The following is a 6,043-nucleotide window of genomic DNA, read 5'->3' on the forward strand; positions in this document are numbered from 1 at the left end:
TCAGGAGGAAAGCTCCAAGTAACTCTTATGTTGGGCTTCTTTAATAAAGGATTTGTGCCCACTTTGTTAGGCTAGATTACCAGCATTAATTTAATTAACTTCATCTTTTCCCCTCTTCCCTTGAGGTATGTGAACATCTAATGCATTCCTTTCTGTGCTCATTTTTTAAAATCATAAACCAAGTATATCTGTCCTGTGTGTTGCATATCTGTTCTGGATGCGCTGTTTGTATGCTACTTATTAATATTTGCAAAATTAGTTTCCACTATCTTAATAAACCAGAATTAATCCTATTCACCAATTGTCACTTGCTGCTACACTAAAAATAGGGTGGATTATCACTGGTTACTGCTTCCAACTCAGCATTTCAAAATAAATCATTACTCCTTTTTAATGCTTTGAAGCTACAGAAACAAATGCAGCCAAAAAAAAAAAAAAAAAAAATTCTCAATATGACTGTCAGTTGATTACTGAAGATAACCTTGTTTTCCTTCTCCTGACAGGGACTGGCATTAAATTATACTGGCATTTGCACAATTTCATGTTTGTGATTGAGTTCCTCGCACCCTCTTGGCTGAAAAGACAGTGACCTGTAATTCATGTTCTTTGGGGGAGACAAACAAAAACATGCAATGCTGTTTTATTTCCTTATTGTGGAGAGTGGTATCCCTGACCCTTTTTTGTATCCCTACTGCCCCCGCCTACTCGATACTTTTGATATTGGTATTCCCTTTTTGGGGGAGTTACAATGATTAGGCACTTAGAGACTATAATTCAGCCACCAAGTGTTGTAGTGAACTGTTGCATATTTTTCCTTAGTCCTGTATGGAAGGTGTATTTCCTCAGAAACGGTGGGGAGAAGGGTCCATGCTTCTGTAAGTACCCCTCCAATTCCCTTGTGGATTTCCTAAGGAATTTAGGAGTAAGGGAACCTTACACAGTTAATTGGTTGAGGATGAGCCAAAGGAGAACCATGTATTTTGGTGACCAAGTTTTAAAAGGGAATTAGGCATCCTGCTCCACTCCTGCACCATTATGTTCTCAGCAGAGAAAGTTCTGTTCATTTTTTCCTTCTGAAGCTTGTTCTATTGTTCCTTTCAAATGTGCCTCTTCCATGCTAGAAATCCCCTAGCAGCCTTAAGTTGAAGGGTGTGATTTTCTTTCTCTCTCCTCATTTACAGAAGAAAGGGAAGTTTCTTTTGACCCATTGGGGCCTTCAAGGGCAGGACTTTTCAGCTATTTTCTTTTGATGAGAGTTTTGGCTGGGGATAGCTGTGAAAGCTTTTCTGTGGAGTTTTGTTTACAGCCCTCTGAGGGTCACTGAATCTTTTATTTTTCTGACGTCCAGCTGCTTTTCAGTACACCTCACTTTTAAGAAAGCAATTATGACAAGGACCTTTCTTTTAAAATAAATAAGTTGTGCTTTGGTTGTCTCTGAGCCTTATATGTTGTCTAAGGAAAAGACCATTTAAATACATTATTTCATTACTTCTGCTTCCTAAAGGAGCTGTGATGGTAGCATCTTGTTCTAGGTAGATAACTTTTTTCCCTCAGGGAAAGTTAGTGTGGTCCAGACCACTTGGGCATTTAAACAAACAAGTCATTTAGAAGAAGCAAACCTTCAGCATCCAAAGTGCGTGTGTAGCTGCAACAGAGCGGTATTGGGATATTCACAAAACTGTAACATGCCTTATGTCAAATAATGCCTAAACTTTTTAGGAATGTGTTAAGACTAGGGCTATGGCTTTCCTAAAAATATGTTTTAATGTAAACTTGTTTTGATAGATGCCTAAAAGTTCCCAACAAGGGGTTTTCAGCAAGAAAAGAAAATGATCTTTTTTTCAGTTGACTTTCAATGCAGCTTAATTCTTTATTTTTTTAAAAACTTCAAATTTAGTTACATTTTTTCCCATTTGAGCTAAAGTGTTGTGCAGAGGAGGTGGGGAGACTTTCTTGGTCTGATTGTCTTTTATTTAAAAAAAGTTGAATCTAAAAGAGAGAAAACTGACCACATGAAGAAGAAACTGTCTTGCCCTATACAGTGACTAGGACTTGGTTACACAGAAGTAGCTCTATTTGGTGCAGTTTTGTGAACCAGTAATTTACACCTTTCACTTCTAAGGGCATTTTCCTTCTATTTCAGCACAGGGAACTCACAAGTTTAATATAGTAAAAAACAAAGTTTAAACACTTCAAAGGACTTATTGGTCCTCTTTTTCTGAACAAAGAGTTTGGAGAAAGACTAGCATTACTTTGGAAACATTAGGTCAAGACCTGTCAGGTATAAGACAATGTTACCGTTATCAGAAACTCTCAGCAATTTCTTCAGGCGTGTACAGTGACAAATAGCGTTTGTGGTTTTTATTCAGTCTTCCAAGATTACTTTGTTAGCTCTCTGTCCACCAGTTGGATTCACCATGGTAGAACATGGGCCATAAAAGGGTGGAAGAAAGATAGCCAAGGACCAGAAAACATTTTTCTGAACACTGGGCCAGGACTAGTGCTTTGAAAAGCTTACTGGTCCTAGGGTGACCAGATAACAAGGGTGAGAAATCGGGTCGGGGGTAACTGGCACCTATATAAGACAAAACCCCAAATATCGGGACTGTCCCTATAAAATCGGGACATCTGGTCACCCTAACTGGTCCTGACAGTGTTTGCTTTAGTTTTCTCATAGTGTTTCTAGACCGGGCAGGTCGTGAAATATCAGAAATTAAAATTGTCATTTTAATTTGATTACTATCTTGCCTTTTTTCCACTTCAGTTTGAATTTGATTTCAGAAGCTTTTATCTCCTGAAAATCTAGAAGTAGAAACTATTATTTTATACTATATGAAAGACTGAGTCCTAACTCTAGTGGTTTCTGAGAGTTGTAGCTGCTACAATAGGTAGAAGTGGAGAAAAGGCAAGATGGTAATCGGAATGGTGCGATTTTTAAATTTGGATCCTTCGTGAAACATCATAGCAACAAATGAATACTGTATATGGAATGCCACTGGAAGTCCAGGTTCTTGTCTATATTGCCCCACAGTTTGGACAATGGAGGTGTGAATGTCCGTGCTCATCAAAGTGCTGTGCTGCAATTCCCTCTCGTGGACACTGCAGGTGCAAACAAAAACCGCCCACAGCATGTACACAAGAAAATTACAGCACAGCACTTTGGTGTGTACTGATTTCACAACCCCATAGTCTGAACTGCTGGGCAGTGTAGACATGCCTTAAAAACCGTTTCAAGCTCTGGCGATTCATGGTGGTTTAAGGTGAAGTCTTTTGTCTAGTTGTGTTCTTTTGGTACTTATTAAGGAGTGTATCCTGGACCATTGTGACCCTAATTTCCGGGGGTAACAATGTGGTGGTATCTTCTTGGCACGACTTCTTTCTTTTAAGGGAAAATACAAACGAAATCCTACTCCGTCATAGCTAAACCCACCCAGCATTTCTAAGAGGTAACAAATATATTTTGAATTAAAATGGGGAGCAGACAGTAGGTTGAAGACTTTAACAGGCTTGTCATAGAAGATGATATTCTAGAATTTCATTGGAAGAGTGCCAATTTTAACTTTTTATTTTGCACCACTAAAAGAAGTTACTTCTAGCTGATGTTATGGTAGATACAAAAGGTGGGGAGGCAACTGGGTGAGGTGGCAGATGAGGAAAGTTGCATGTAAACGTGAAGCTTTCAATGCTATACTCCAAATCTGACTTGATTTTTTTTTTTAAGGAAACTGCTGTACGTTTCCCCATAAGATGTTTTTGTGTGTTCATTCCATTTTCCATGCAAAATAATCTGTTTGTCTGATATCCCCATTGACTCCATTAATTGATTAATCTGTAGTGTTAAAGGAAAACAATGCTTATCTACTCTATAGTACCATTTCTTGACTACTTCTGTTTGTGAATATCAGCCATCTTTAGCTCTTTCCATTCATGTTACATTGTCTAATTTTCAGAAGCTGAAAAAAAAAAAAAAAAGATACCATCTGATACTTCCCTAACCTCTCATATATCTCTAAGGGAGCTCTTACTATAAGAAAAGAGAGCTCATTCTTGACCCAGGATTGGCTTTCCATATAGCCGTGGCTTCCTTCATAGAAGGTTGAGTGGTAAACTTTTTTGCTTTTCGTTTTCCATTGCATGAGGACCCTGGGTTTGATACCATCCACTGAGATGCAGTTCTGCTGAGGTTTCTTCTAGCAAGTGGGCAACAACATCAAGAGCAGCTGTGTTGCTTCCCTGGGTTAAGGTTGCTGTATAGTAATGAAATCTCTTATGAGACCATGATCCCAAACGTTTCCTTTTCTCTTTTAGTCCAAGTAGAGGTGATGACAAGTGAGAACCTGAAATACAATCAGAAATTTAGAGAGAATAACTGGTGTGGGGAAAATCTCCGTTTTTTCAAATAGGATTGTTTTACTTTTAAAGCGATGGGCAATTCTTGGAAGGGAAGATGGGGACAGTGTGGTTAGCGCATGAGACTAGGACCCAGGAGATGTGGTGTCTGCTCCCAGCTGTGCACAGAATTGTTGTGTGACCTTGGGCACCACTCTGTGCCTTAGTTTCCTGATCCGCAAAATAGGGAAAACTTGGCTCATGGTGTGTTTGGATTAAATTGTTAATGTCTTCTCCATGCGCTCTGAGATCCTTGGCTGGAAGGCTTAGAGGACTGCCAAGTCTTGTTATGAGGCCGCTAGTCCTGTAAATGTGTTAGTGTCTTTTGCTGGAAGGAAAAGAAAAGCCAGGCTTGCTTCCAACCTCTGTAATCTCAAAAGTGGCAGTGTTTTGCTTTGATTCTGCAGAGTTGAATTTAATGCACCAAGTATACATGTGAACAGTAAACACCAGGCCTGCACACACTAAATAAGTGACTGGGGAGAGCCCCCACGTATTTGCATTATCTATAGCTACTTTTGACTAAAGGTGGCCTGATTTAATCTTTATTTTTTTTAAGTTTTGAATTTTATCTGTGGCACCATATGAGCAGAGGAATTGGAACCAACCACAGAGCATTAATTGAAATAAAAAACGTTCCATGCAGGAAACAAGTAAGAAAAGCAAGACCCCACCCCCTTTCCCAGAAAAAGCACCAGCCTGCTCAATAAATGTTAAGGTAATTTAAAATTTGAATCTGGGAGACAATGTGACTAGGATTTCATTACTTAAGCAAATGGATTTGCTTTTAGTGGATGCAGCCACAGACTGAGAAGCTTTCCCAAGGGGTAAACGTTTTCCTGTGTTTGAAAAGCTTTCTTGTGTGTTAAGGAAGGGGGAGGGTGGCCATGAATGTTGCTCCAAATGCACTTAGGACTCTGGAGCATCTTTATTTAGTACTGATTTGGGCACCCCCCAATATACATTTTTAGATGCTTGTTGCAGGGAGATTCTTGTATAGGTTTTAAACCTTTCATCTGTTGTCGTGGGGCAGAGAGATTTGAGCCAGAGTGAAGGACTGAGCAGCCCCCTTCGTGGGATGGGCAGTTTTTTCTGGAGCAGATGTGCTTCCTTTGACTAATTTCTTCCTCACGCTGGAGGAGTTAAACAGCAGCAGTGCCAGCTCTGCAGACTGTTTGGAATAGTTTAAATGCTTTGACACTCTGGATGTACTAGATGGCAGAGGAGGCAGTTTACAGCGTAATTCATATGCAAAACTGCACTATAAATTTAAAACCTGTCTCAGTTGCCGTGGCACCACTAAGCATTTCATCAGCATACAGTACAGTATTTCTGCCATCTTTGTTTGCATTGCAGTGACTCATCAAAAGTCTGTCTTGTACCAACACTGAGAGCATTCCTCTGGCACTGATCTTTCTCTGTTTTTAAAGCTTCGGTTTGAAACTGGCATTTACTTCAGGTCCCTAATCAAAGGGCTCTATTCATTGCAGAGAGCAGCCTGAATGTTAATCTGCATCCGGCCTATTCATTTAGATGCTATGCACTGCCGTCGAGATTTGACTTGGTAAAAGCTTGAGCTACAGCAGATACAAACGGAGGTTTTGATACTATTTTTTTTTCCCCCTGAACGATCTTCGTTGCTGCAGTTAGTGTA

Source organism: Terrapene carolina, unplaced genomic scaffold (assembly GCF_002925995.2).
Source record: "Terrapene carolina triunguis isolate 2854851 unplaced genomic scaffold, T_m_triunguis-2.0 Scaffold238, whole genome shotgun sequence".
Classification (NCBI taxonomy): Eukaryota; Metazoa; Chordata; order Testudines; family Emydidae; genus Terrapene; species Terrapene triunguis.